Source organism: Phycodurus eques, unplaced genomic scaffold, assembly GCF_024500275.1.
Source record: "Phycodurus eques isolate BA_2022a unplaced genomic scaffold, UOR_Pequ_1.1 contig_319, whole genome shotgun sequence".
In the NCBI taxonomy this organism is placed as follows: domain Eukaryota; kingdom Metazoa; phylum Chordata; class Actinopteri; order Syngnathiformes; family Syngnathidae; genus Phycodurus; species Phycodurus eques.
This window is the reverse complement of record NW_026904316.1, coordinates 26786-41441: the sequence shown is the minus strand read 5'-3', so window position 1 is coordinate 41441 and position 14656 is coordinate 26786. Positions and strand designations below refer to the sequence as shown.

General features: G+C 43.7%; 2 non-coding genes across 2 annotated transcripts; both read left to right on the top strand.

The window, feature by feature from the left end:
- Positions 1–2057: 2057 nt before the first annotated feature.
- LOC133398750 (5S ribosomal RNA) lies at positions 2058–2177 on the top strand. Its single transcript, XR_009768019.1, has one exon. It is a non-coding gene; the product is annotated as a 5S ribosomal RNA (ribosomal RNA).
- A 12183-nt stretch (positions 2178–14360) lies between these two features.
- On the top strand, positions 14361–14442 carry trnal-uaa (transfer RNA leucine (anticodon UAA)). The gene has a single exon. It is a non-coding gene; the product is annotated as a tRNA-Leu (tRNA).
- The last annotated feature ends 214 nt before the right edge of the window (positions 14443–14656 follow it).

Here is a 14656-nt window from a genome sequence, read left to right as displayed (position 1 = left end):
AGTGAGAACTCAGCAGAAAGGTACACCCGCGTTGGTTACGAGATTCGATAGGTTGTTACGTCGCAACTTTGGTTACTATGGTGTTGTTTTTGTTTATGTGGTATATGGGACGTCCCACCCTGAATGATCCCAACTGAGAGGTGTAAATCACGTGATCCGATATATCCCGTAACAAAAGCAGAAAAACACAAACCAATGTTTTCTACTTTAGTAGCACCGAGTAATTTTACTTGTATAAACATGATGAGGTGTTTGCGGTATGTTTGGAGATCAATGTACATACATTCCAAACAATACTGCTGCAGATGGCAGCTTGACCAGAGCCATCAATGGTCTACGGACCCTCAGTCAACACTCTGGTGTGGACAGCTCCTTGTGGGACAGCTGGATGGACGTTTTTGGTAAATACAAAACCCTAATTTCACCAATATTGATATCAATTGCTGTTTTTGCAGCCATTCTGACATTATGTGGTTGTTGTTGTATCCCATGCATTCGGGCTTTAATCAGTAGATTAATTACCACAGAAATTACCCCCATGGATAAGCGTATGGAACAGATGTATCCTTTACTGGATGTTGCTAATGATGACGATGATGATGATGATGTTGTTTTACCTGATTTGTTTCCTGATCCAGGTGATTACGATGCTTAAACTACAACATTCATGTATGACAAGTTTACTCTCAGTGTAAATGTATTTGCTTCATAAAAATGATTCTACAGTTAAAAATCAAAATGAAGTGACTGTAAAATGATATGAGAATTTGTGCAAATACATGATAAACAGGAGGGAAATGTTAAATAAATTGTAGAAGTTATCATTTATTTGCTTAGCTTGCATTAGAATTATGGACGATTTTGATGGTTGCTTGCTGACCGTGAGAGAAAGGAAGATGTCTCGCCTTCAAGAAGATGACTCAGCAGGAATCATCCAATAGAAGGGCGTCTTGATCAAGGACGTGGCCGGTGTTGGTGTCATGTCTTCACCTTGAAACCCTCCCCTTAGTGTGTTGTGTCTTGGAGCTTAATATGTTATGTCTTGTAACTGAGAAACCTCCGTATTTCAAATAAATACAGGAGCGACAGGAGAGATTGTTTAGAGCGTGATGGGGGTCTGTAATCTGAACAATATCCCATACGTCCTCCTCATGAGCAAAAGAAACCAGCGTCTTCATTGCTTTTTGTGTCTATTTTTATTGGTGTCGGGCGAGATAGATCCAACAGAATGTCTGCTAGTTTTAGTTTGCATTGTTCGATAGCGCTTAACTGGGGGAAGGACCTGGAAGAAGACAATTATATATTACTCGTGCACTCACTGTAGTAGTCTTGCCAGGCTGCACTATTTGCATATCTGTTGTTGACCAATACTGGCCACTCATGCCAGTTGCATCTGCTCCAATTGCACACTGATTGAAGAGAATCTGCAACATTTGCACAATAAATATTGTCCCAGATTATCGCACTACACGCTTGAAGTTTTGGCGCCCTTTGCACATTGGTTATTGCACCGGACTATTGCAATATTAGTCTTTCGAACTGCTCTAAATGCTAGAGGACTCTTTTTGCACAATTGTCGAAAAAAATGTACCGGCATTACCAGATAACTAGCAACCCTTTATTGCTCAGTGACTGATTTATGTCAATGTCTTTATGTCTCAAAAGTGTTCTCTGTCAATTGACTGTCTGCTGTCGTACTAGAGCGGCTCCGACCAGAGACAAATTCCTTGTGTTTTTTGGACATACTTGGCAAATAAAGATGATTCTGATTCTGTTTCTGAAGAGGTGGTGACCAGGATGTCGAGGGTACAAGAGGATTTTGCATGCCCTTGTCTGAGTTTTGGCAGTGTGCAAGTTCTCAAATTATCTTGTGTGTTGACTTTTCAAAATCTATGATCTGATCACACATTTGTAGTGTTGAGAATGAGTTTGCATCATCCACACAAAAATAAAAGCCAACAATTGGAGAATAAAGATGAGGCGAACCGCTTGAAAATATTTTGAAGCGAAATACGATATTTTTTAAATATTAAATGTTGATTTCAGGTGACCATGTGGTTTACGGCCATACTACCCTGATAACGCCCGATTTCATTCTGATCTCGGAAGCTAAGCAGAGGCAGGCCTGGTTTGTACTTGGATGGGAGACCACCTGGGAATACCAGGTGCTGTAAGCTTTTTCACTTTAGATTCTCGTGGAATCGTTTTCTTATCGGTGGTTGACCTAAATTATAATGCAGTCATTCTCTCTCTTATGACTTACCGTCTCTTTATTAGGAGACAGAATCTTCACGTACCTTTTTTAAACATCCCGTTTCTCCTTTTCCGACAGTAAAAAAATAAATAAATACACATATATATATATATATATATATATATATATATATATATATATATATATAGTATCATGTGATACGTCACAATTTTATCACATCAGTGCTTTTAATTGGCTCGAGGCTAAGGATACGAAGGTATGGATTTTTAAATGATACGTAATTATTGCACAATATTGTGTGGACCCCAAAGCCATGGTTTATGAACCCGAACCACTTCCGAGGAATACATTACAGTCGAGTGAATGGCAGTATTAGTCGGAGTAGATTCTTCTTCTTCTTTCCCTTTCGTCATCCTATTCCATGTAAGCCTCCTGCATCCTCCTGTCGAACACCAACTGCCATCATGTCTTCCCTCACGACATCCATCAACCTTGTCTTTGGTCTTTCTCTACTTCTCTTGCCTGGCAGCTCCATCCTCATCATCCTTCTACCAATATACTCACTATTTCTCCTCTGGACATGTCCGAACCATCAAAGTCTGCTCTCTTTAACTTTGTCTCCAAAACATCGAACCTTGCTGTCCCTCTGATGAGCTTGTTTCTAATTTTATCCAACCTGGCACTTAGTTTGCATTGTTCGATAGCACTTACCTGGGGGAAGGACCTGGAAGAAGACAATTATATATGACTCGTGCACTCACTGTTGTAGTCTCGCCACGCTGCACTATATCTGTTGTTGACCAATACTGGCCACTAATGCTAGTTGCATCTGCTCCAATTGCACACTGATTGAAGAGAATCTGCAACATTTGCACAATAAACATTGTCCCAGATTATCGCACGACTCGCTTGAAGTCTCGGCGCCCTTTGCACAATGGTCATTTCACCAGACTATTGCAATATTAGTCTTTTGAACTGCTCTAAATGCTAGAGGATCTGTTTGCACAATTGTCAAAAAAAAATGTACTGGCATTACCAGATAACGAGCAACCCTAAATTGCTCAGTGACTGTTTTTTGTCAATGTCTTGATGTCTCAAAAGTGTTCTCTGTCAATTGACTGTCTGTTGTCGTACTAGAGCGGCTCCAACTACCAGAGACAAATTTCTTGTGTGTTTTTTGGAAATTCTTGGCAAATAAAGATGATTATGTTTTTGAAGAGTTGGTGACCAGGATGTGGAGGGTCCAAGAGGATTTTGCATGCTCTTGTCTGAGTTTTGGCAGCGTGCAAGTTCTCAAATTTTCGAGTGTGTTTACTTTTCACACATTTGTAGTGTTGAGAATGAGTTCACATCATCCACACAAAAAAATCCAAAATCGACCAGCCAACAATTGGAGAATAAAGATGACGCGAGCGGCATGGTGGCCGACTGGTTAGAGCGTCAGCCTCACAGTTCTGAGGACCCGGGTTCAATCCGTGGCCCCGCCTGTGTGGAGTTTGCATGTTCTCCCCATAGCTGCGTGGGTTTTCTCCGGGTACTCCGGTTTCCTTCCACATCCCAAAAACATGCATTAATTGGAGACTCTAAATTGCCCGTAGGCATGGCTGTGAGTGCAAATGGTTGTTTGTTTCTATGTGCCCTGCGATTGGCTGGCAACCAGTTCAGGGTGTACCCCGCCTCCTGCCCGATGACAGCTGGGATAGGCTCCAGCACGCCCGCGACCCTAGTGAGGAGAAGCGGCTCAGAAAATGGATGGATGGAAGATGACGCGATTCGCTCGAGATATTTTTAAGCGAAATATGATATTTTTAAAATATAAAATGTTGCTTTTCAGGTAACCATGTGGCTTACGGCCATACTACCCTGAGAAGGCTCGTTGTGTAGTAGACACCGGCTACCTGTTACTTGTGTTTTTTGATTGTTTTTTTTGGTTTTTGCTTTTTGTTTTGGGTTTTGTTTTTTTTCTTTGTGACCTTTTACCTCCTCCCAGCTTCCCGCTGTGGAGGAGTGTTTTGTCTTAATTGTTTTTCACCCCTTCAGGCCGAATGGACGGATTGGTTGTTGGTCAGGACAGGCTTGGAGACATGAGGCAGGTGAACAAGATGGATTCGGGCAAGGAGAAGGTTTGACGGATTGCAGTGTTGTGGTGAATAAGAATCTCGTGACAAAAAGGTAGGAGAGATTTAACATTGATTCTTGAAATTGACAATGGTGATGCCATTACTCCAATAATATTAATTAGGGGAACAGCTGAAGTATGTGGGAGCGTTACAGTATGCAGGGTTATTGCAAAGGATAAATATGAAGTGACTGTTAATTCTGTTAATGCAAAGGAGAAACTGCTCGATGGATTTTGTATTGGGAGTGCCAGAATTCATGGCAGGGAAGTTGCCCCTGATGAGCTGGTTGTTTCTTTTATGGGGCTGCCAGCTTATATCGAGGATGATGATATCCTGGAGAAACTACAGGCTTGGGGAGTCTCAGCAGTCTCTGAGGTGAGGAGGAGAATGTGGCCGGGAACGGACATCGCGGACGGCACTAGGTTTGTAAAGGTGAAATTCACCACCACTGTACAGTCTCTGCCTTACTCGGCTAGGTTTGTCACAGCGGCAGGTCCGGAGTACTTTCGTGTTATTCACGGTCGACAGGTTAAAGTTTGTCGAGGGTGTCTCTCTCCCAACCATGTGTACAGGGACTGTCCCGAGTTTCTGTGTAGGAAGTGTGGAGTCCAGGGGCATTATGCCCGCGAGTGTCAGATGCCCAATTCGCAAAGGTGTGCTACATGCAGGCAATATTTTCCTCTCTGTGTTTGTGAAAAGGGGAAATTAGATGGGGGGATCCCTTGTGCCCGGGCTGCTGATGCCAAGTCCTCCATCCTCTCTGTTTCGTCTGGATTGCTGGCTGCTGGTCTGGAGGAATCAACTCTGACACGTTTGCTGGTGGAGGCGCCTGTGACAGTGGGGGCTTGAGGTATTGTTCCTCGCCCTACTCCTGAACGGGGGGGAGGGGAAGAAATCCCTATCCCTGATGCCGGGGTGGCAGAGGCTGAACCTGAGATGGGGGTGAGTGCTGGGCCGTCCCCACTCTCTGCCCCTGAACAGGAGGAGGCGACTGTTGAATTTAGGTGTACTCCTAGGCCGACGATTAAAAGTCCTAAGCGGAGAAAAGAGCAAATACAGTCTGTGTCTTCTATTCAGAAGGGAGGCACCTCACAGAACAGTGAGGGGAGGCATCAGACTGGGCTCTCAGGAGGGGATGTTTCGATTGAGCGGCTGGCGCGTTTTCCCTTGTCACAGCTATTGCCCCCTCGTATCACCCGTTCGTCTGCCACCCTAGAACCAGTCCTGGACTCAGATGAGGGCATGGAGGTTGATGTGATGGAGCGGAAGAAACGGCAATGTGAAGGCACTGGAAAGGGCGGGCTTAAAAAATTTAAGTAGACTCGACGAGTCCATCTTTTCTTTTTTGCTTATGATGAATTTTCTTCTGGTGTCAGCAAATGCCTGTGGTCTTCGTAGTGACCATAAAATTCACGACATTATGTGCCACACCAAGTGGGATATTTTGTGCTTACAAGAAACTTGGTGGGAGGGCGAGCACATTAAGAAAATAGAAAATATGAAGCTTGGTTCGCTTCACGTGGCATTAGGCACATCAAGATCTTGTGGGGTTGCCATTTTGACGAAATGCGGCCCCTTAGGTTATCCCACCCTAGTGCATGCTGACAATCAGGGGAGATTCATTGTGGTAGAATATGATGGACCGTTGAAGTTCCGGTTGGTAAACATTTACGCTCCTAATGTGGAGTTAGATAGGAGGGACTTTTTCCTGCATGTATTCTCCTTTGTGACTGATAGAACCTTGTTGATTGGTGATTTCAATACATATCTCAGTAAGCTGGATGTCAGTGTAAATAATGTTTTTCGGACTGATGTTAGCAGGAATTGTCTTTTAGATCTGATGACCTGTAGTAATATGGTAGAAATCTGGAGGACTTTAAATCTAAGTCGCCCAGTTTTCACCAGGGCGCAGGTTGTTCAAAATGAACTGAAGCAATCACGCATCTATCTCTGTTTAACATCAGCCTCTCTTGTGCAGAATCTGGACAGGCCACTGTACACATGGTCGAGTCAGAGTGACCATGCGTTGCTCGCCGTTGAACTGGTACTTACCATAGCGTGAAATTAAATCTAGTAAAGAACAGAGCCCATCTAGCCTGCCTCGCATTTAATCTTTTAGCAGTCTTAATATACTCAAGGTTCTTGTGATCTGTCCATACTAAAAACGGAGTCTGTGCCCCCTCTAGCCAGTGCCTCCACTCCATGAAGGCCACCTTGACTGCCAGCAGTTCACGGTCACCAATGTCATAATTTTTCTCAGCTGGGGTCAGTTTTTTGGAGAGAAAAGCACAAGGATGTAATTTATCATCCTTGAGAGATTTCTGGGAGAGCACTGCTCCTATTCCGGCATCAGACGCATCGACTTCTACCACAAACTGCTGTTGGAGATCTGGCAAAGTAAGGATGGGAGCGGAGGTAAAGCTCGACTTAAGTTTTTGAAACGCTGCCTGACAAAGCGGGTTCCATGCAAAAGGTTTGTGTGGCGAGGTAAGATCATGCAAAGGAGAGGCTATAGAACTGAAATTCCTGATGAATTTTCTGTAGAAGTTTGCAAACCCTAAGAACCTTTGTACATCTTTGCGTGACGTGGGAGTAGGCCAATTAATTACTGCATCGACTTTGCAAGGGTCCATTTTGACTTCACCTTGAGCCAGGACAAAACCCAGAAAAGAAACTGACGCCCTGTGGAACTCACATTTCTCAGCCTTAACATATAGTTGGTTCTGCAGTAACTGCTGCAAAACAGAGCGGACATGAATAATGTGAGTCTCCTCATCCGGGGAGAAAATCAAAATGTCATCCAAATAAACAAAAACATAAACATTCAGCATGTCACGCAGGACATCATTGACGAGGTTCTGGAAAACAGCTGGAGCGTTAGTAAGCCCAAAAGGCATTACCAAATATTCATAATGTCCTGTTGGTGTGTTAAATGCTGTTTTCCATTCATCCCCCTCCCTTATTCTGACTAGATGATATGCATTTCTTAAGTCCAGTTTGGTGAAAACCTTGGCTCCCTCCAGGAACTCAAAGGCGGTGGAGATGAGAGGAAGAGGGTACCTGTTTTTTACAGTGATATCGTTGAGACCCCGGTAATCGATACAGGGTCGCAGGGTCTTGTCTTTCTTGTCCACAAAGAAAAATCCTGCTCCCGCAGGGGATGAAGATGGGCGAATGAGGCCGGCTGCCAGTGATTCCTCCACGTACTCCTTCATGGCCTTGTGTTCCGGCCCTGAAAGAGAGAACAACCTGCCTCGTGGGGGTGTGGTTCCAGGCAGCAAGTCAATAGCACAGTCATAAGGTCTGTGGGGTGGAAGGGATTTGGCCTTGGACTTGGAAAAAACGTCTTTAATATCCTGGTAACAGGTGGGCACTTGAGATAAATCAGGATCCCCAGATGGGGTCTGTGGATTGTCCTTAGAAACATGACCCTGAACATCACATGGCGGCTTGAAACAGTTCCGGGCGCAATTGCTGCCCCATGACATAACCTGCCCAGAGGACCAGTCAATGTGGGGGTTATGTAATCTCAACCATGGGTTCCCTAAGATAAGGTCCTGATTCATGGCGTCAAAAACATGAAAACTAATGCGTTCCGAGTGAGAATCGGGAAATGTCAATGTGAGTGTTTGAGTGCAGTGAGTGATTTTGCCCATAAAACTGCCGTCTGCAGCATAGGTGTTGCGGTGGCGTTTTATTTCAAAGGTTCTAAGGTGCATACGTTTAACGAGGATGGAGTTGAGTAAGTTTGCGTGAGAACCAGAGTCAATTAATACAGGTGTATGAATTTCTTGATCAGGAGAGCATAGTGTCACTTTAGGAAGAACCCGTGTAGGGTCTTCCTTCATCAAATTCAGACTCACCTCTCCCGTGCCCTTGCTACCGGCACCGGCAACTTTGACGTGACAGTTGCTCACGGAATGACCCAACTGACCGCAGTAGAAGCACCGCCCTTCCCTCAGCCGGCGTTGACGTTCCTCAGGGGAGAGACGGAACCTGCCCAGTTGCATGGGTTCCTCCGTGGGGACGTTAGCCAGTGGGCTGAGACTGGAACCAGGGGATCTGCCTTGGTTTGGCTGGTCACCGAGGCTTGTCCTCAAAGTGCGCGGTGACGCAGCCTTCCGCCGATCTCCATCCAGCTCGCGATCCAAAAGCCTCTTGTCGATTTTTACGGCGAGAGCGATGAGAGTGTCCAAGTCGGTCGGCAGGTCTAGCGGCACTAAATGATCCTTGACGGCGGGGGATAGTCCTTGAAAAAAGGCATCGAGTAGCGCCCGATTATTCCAATGACTCTCAGCTGCTAGAATGCGAAACTCAATCGCGTAATCTGACACCCTGCGCATGCCTTGTTGTAAGATGACAAGGGAGCGAGCTGCCTCACGATCAGGAGTGGAAAATTGAAAAATTTGCTCCATAGTCTTTACGAAAAAAGCCCATGAATGACACGTGGCGGAATTGCGGCTCCATTCAGCAGTAGCCCACGCCTCCGCACGACCAGTCAGGTGGGAAATGACGAAAGCGATCTTTGCCCGCTCGGTGGGGAAGGCAGCTGCCTGGAGCTCAAAGTGGAGTTCGCACTGCGTGATGAACGGCTTAATGTTCCCAGAATTACCCGAGAACCTCTCCGGTCGAGAGAGCTGTGGGCAGACAGCAGCGGAGGTGGCAGGTGGCTGCATGTTGACTGTTTCACATGGAAATACCGTGGCGGTATTGGGTGTGGTGCCAACTGGTTCCTTTTCTTGGATAATTTTCATAAGAAGTTCAAACTGTGAGGCCACCTGTCTCATCATATTGTCCTGATGCCTTGACAGTCCCTCTAGATGAAGGTGGAGGGCAGCAAGCTGCTCATCCTGCTTCGAGAGGCGTTGACCCTGCGCTTGAAGGGCTTTGCGCACCGGGTCTGAGTCTGCTGGGTCCATGTTATGGCCAGTTTCTTCTGTCATGAACGGAACAGAGGCTAGGACCCAAAAATGCAAGACTCCAAAACAAATGGACAGTTTCCAAAAAGAGAGGTTTAATAGACGGGCATAGGTCGGTACACGGGCAGGCAATCCAAGAAGGGCAACAGCATCCAAGAACATGAGGCAAAGAGGCAAGGTCGATAATCGGAACAGGGTCAAAGTCTTACTGTGAGTCTGTGACAAGGAATGCTGGAACGTGACGACAAGGTACAACAAACTGGCAACGAGTGGGAATGAGACACGAGGTTAAATACAATCGGTAATTAGGTATGAACGAGGCACAGGTGGTGAAGATGCTCACAGGAGCAGGTGTGTGAGAAACGAGAGAGGAAGACAAAACCTGGCACACACGCACACACACACACACACACACACACACACACACACACACACATACACATGACATCATCGGGTGTGGCGGGATGCAAGGGTGGCCTTGTCCCGTACTGAGGCTCGCAACAGGCAGTTAGCTGATCGTCATCGGATCTCAGCTCCTCCCTACCGTCCAGGTGAGAAGGTCTGGTTGTCCACACAAGATTTGCATTTGGCCGGGGGTTCTAAAAAACTGGGTCCTCGGTATATTGGGCCTTTCGAAATTGACTCTGTTGTTAACCCGGTGGCAGTTAAACTTCGGCTCCTCCCACCATGAAAGTTAATCCGGTATTCCATGTCTCCTTGCTCAAACCGGTTTCCTCCAGCCCCCTGTGTCCTCCAGCGGTGCCTCCTCCTCCTCCGTGGGTGGTTGATGGTGAGCCAGTGTACACGGTGGGTGAACTATTGGATTCCAGAAGAAGGGGCAGGGGTGTGCAGTATTTGGTCGCGCGTGACAACTACACCTGGATGGATTCCTGCATTGTTAATAACACCTGCATGCCACCCCCTTGTGTAGAGGGGCCATGATTGTTCCATTGATTGATAAATTCAGTTGTTGCTCTATCAATTCTTGGCAGATACACATAGTGCAGGCAAAATAGATGTAGTCCATTCAGCGAATCCAGTACCCCATGCTCCTCCATGAAGTTAAAGAGATTTATTAAGTGTCTGGATACAATTCTATTGAGCTCTGCCCATTGTCTCTCAATCTTTTGGTTGTGCACTGATACACATGTAATAACACTGTTCAAACCTCTTTTCTCTAACATAAAACGGGCAACCTTAATATTTTCCATACCATGATCACATCTATCTATCTATCTATCTATCTTAAAATAAAGTATGTATGCGAGCATTTGAGATGGAAATGTGAAAGGATTTGAGTGTATTTTATGAATGGATTTGAGGATGGTATGTGAATAGATCTGACATGTTCATGTGAGTGTGTTTGAGGTGTATGTGTGCAAACATTTGAGGCGTGTATGTGAGCGTGTATTTATGAGTTGAAAAGTGGTTTCAAAATAAAATATGGCATTGACCAACAGCGATAAAGTGCATTAGTAAGCCTAACTTAAGCAGTAGCGTTACATAGCATTATACTGTATAGTACATACATATATATTTTTAATGAATATATGTCATATACTTATTGATTATTGTGTTTCAATTATTGTGTTTTTAATGTGTAAGTGCTGTAGGATATGACGTCATGGTCGGCCAATCAGAAGCCGTGTCGTGTATGACGTTGTACCAGGCTGGCTCGTCTATCAAGAGCGGGATGGCATTATTCGGTCGCGAATTCTGGTGAATATATGTGCCTTTTGGGCTAAAGCGCAGTGGACGTGTGTTTACTTCTGGACTCAAGGCAGAGTTTCAACACTGCTGCGTTACAATCTGAAACGTATACGTTTCGTTGCAGGCAGGATGGCCGGATAGTCGCGTTGAAGCTCCCCTGCGCCGGTGTACCTAATGAGGTGTCCAAAGGGAAAGAAGGAATTTAATTGTCGTAGTGAAACTCGTAGCATAGCTGCGCACTCCAGTCAGAGTCAAATATTACATGACTTTATTAAATATTGGTACCTCTCAATAAATTAGAATATATTTGAAAAGTTTTTTTTCAGTACTCATACAGTGATTAAACGCTGAAGTTCTTTTCGGAGGGCAAATTCCAGCCTAATTTCTACGTTAAAAATCACGATTTCTTGAATGAATTCACTATTTCGTTTCGTTATATTTTAGTTTCTCAATACGGAGAATTTTTTTTATTTTCTATGAGCTGCAATCATCAAAATAATACATATTTTAAATATGAATACTTCACTCTGAGTGTGTGCAGTGTACAGTTCATCTCTATAATTTAACTTTTTGAATTGAACTACCTAATAAAAGATTTACACTATTCACGTGTGAGCATGATTGCCATGAACTCGTGAATGCCAGTGATGTGTGCAAGAATGTGATTGACATGCTTGCGTGAACGAATTTGAGTAGTGTTGATGAGAGCAAGACGCGTGTGTATGAGAGCATTTGAGTAGTGTAAATGAGAGCATTTGAGTAGTGTAAAGGAGAGCATTTGAGTAGTCAATGAGAGCATTTGAGTAGTGTTAATGAGAGCAAGACTTGTGTACGAGAGTGTTTGAGTAGTCCTTATGAGAGCCTTTCAGTAGTTTGTGTGTGTGTGAAAGCTGGTCTGCAGCGGCGCACTCGCCTCGCATGTCGGACAGTGTTCTGGAAGGCGCAGCAGAGCCATTAATGGTAGAGCTAGTATTCGTTTCCCTGTACCTTTACCCAGAACCCAACGAGGCGACTATTGATGCTATTTGTTAGCCTGTCCATGGCGTTTTGCATTGTGTGCTGTCATTAAGCTAGCATAAACAATTGTTTTAAATATACAAAGTGTAATCTTCTTCGTTTAATGTTTAGTATGACAGTAAACATCAACTGAGAGTGGCATTAATAGCTTGAAGCCTCTTTTTTTGATGACTTGTTTGCTATTTACCAACCTGCTTCTTATTGTGGAGTGAATTGATTTAAGTTCACCGCCACCATACAGAGCTCATATCTCAAGTCTGTACTTGCAAGTCAAAGCCAAATAATTGGCCTAATGATGACTTGCATCTTGAAAAGCTTTCACACAGAGCACCAACAACTGGAAAAAAAAATCCTCTGTGTGAAATGGGTTCGGGAGGGGTTCTGGGTGCTTTTTTTTTTTTTTTACTGCACACTCCTGTAACTGAAGGCCCTGAGTTGCGGGAAGCTGTTCCTCAGGGAGGCGGCCTGGCGCCACAAGCTTCTGACGCAAGCCTGCTCCCGAGTCAGGCGGGAAGACGACGTCTGTGAAGGGGTGAGCGCATGCGCGTGTGCATGAATGGGGTGGGAGAGATGTTAGCCAGAGATGGCACCTCTCATGTTGTGATTCCAAACAGACTCTGTCCTGGAAGTGCACTGGCACACACACAAGTCATTGGATTTCCCTGAGTAAACACACGTCCGATGTTTACGACAACAAAGGGGGCCTCTTTCTTCCGCTCCTCACCACTTGTTACTTGTTTCCAATTCAAAGCATGTCGCAAAATTAGCTTTTTTTTTTCTTTTTTTAACTTTTTTCTTTTTACCCCACTACTGGTCTGTTTTATTTGAAGTACACACTCTGCCTCGTGCTGTAAACTAATTCAATAATAAATAGTTAAAATTCATCTTGAAATATCCATCCATCCATCCATTTTCTGTGCCGCCTATCCTCACAAGGGTCACGGGAATCTTCAAATGTACATATATTAACTTGATTTTTTTTAAAAATTATTATTATTTTTTTAATCAAAATTGTACAAAATAAGACTATATTGTAAAAAAAAGCCAATAATAAATAGTTTATTGTATATCTTTTTATCTCAAACGATTAAAATTCCTAACATGCAATTGATCTTTTTGAAAAATGTATATAAAATATGTATTAACATTTATTAAATTTTAATTATTTTTTGTTTTTGAAATATATTTATATATGTATTTCAAACTAATTACATAATTTATGATATTTTTATTTTTAAATTTTTAAATCCTCCAAATGTAATTAGTTTAAAAATTATTACTCATATTTAACTCCGTATATTTCTTAATTTGTATAAGTATATTTTTAGAATTCTTCGAAGATAAAAAGTATGTAAACATATTGGCCTTTAAAGAGTTAAAATTCATCAAATACAATAAAACTGAAGCTTGAAAGATTTAATATTTTTGATATTTTAGTTATTGATATATATATATATATTCATCCATCCATTTTCAACACCGCTTATCCTGGTTAGGGTTGCGGGACGCCGCAGCCTATCCCAGCTGACTTCGGGCGAAAGGCGGACTACACCCTGAACTGGTCGCCAGTCAGTCACAGGGCACATATAGACACAGACAACCATTCGCACTCACATTCACATCGTCACTGAGTGGCAACTGAACCCACGCTGCCTGCACCAAAGTCAGGCGAGTGTACCACTACACCATCAGTGACTTTTTTATATATATATATATATATATATATATATATATATATATATATATATATATAGTTAATTTATGAATTAAAGACACTACAGACACTAATCGACATTTATTCCGATAGCACCCTATCCCGTCTTTTACCATTACTGGGCTTTATCTTGTCAAATCAAACACTGTTCGAGAGTTGGAAGCAGAAAACGTGTCACCGGTCAACGCGAGGTATGTTCAAGTACTTTTCATACGATACGGCTCGCAAGCAGGCAACAAAATGTTATGTACCCTAGCAAGCGCAAGCACATACAGTTGCACGTAAACATGCCGGCGTTCCGTCGAATCATGCCCGAAAGCTTCGGTAAACATTGGTTTGTGCGTGACAAGAAATGTTAACAACAGCGAGCAAGTATGTTGACAACGGTAAGCACGGCAGGTGATGCGCCGGTCAGAATATGCAATCCTACTGGTCTCTGTCAAGTTGCGCTGTCGGAGAGTTGTCGTTGATATGTCACACTACACGGAAGATATCAAAAAATAATCCAATTTGCCAGACTTCATTTTGGGGTCGCAGGGCCAAATCGTTTGCCCTGGCGGCTTATGTCACAGTACAACAAGTTTTGTCACCATACCATGTAAGCCCGACCGTTCGGTCGGGCTGACATTTATCAAAAAATTCCCCGTAAAAATATGGGGTTTGCAGGTAGTGTGGTCGAGCGGTCCAAGGTGCTGGATTTAAGCTCCAGTCTCTCAGGAGGTGTGGGTTCGAATCCCACCACTGCCACTTCCTTTTCAATGTCGTTAATATCCTACCATTTTGTCATTGGCTCCAACAAGGCGTTTGGGACAATACGTATTTTTGACCACAAAAAGGTCGAGCTGTTTGCCGTTCTGTTTGGACTGTTTGCGTGTCGCCGTAAAATATTAGCTCCCCTGAAAGAGTTCGCCTTAATGTCATTACCTTTGTCTTTCACGCTGAACTGTCGTGCCATCTTTAT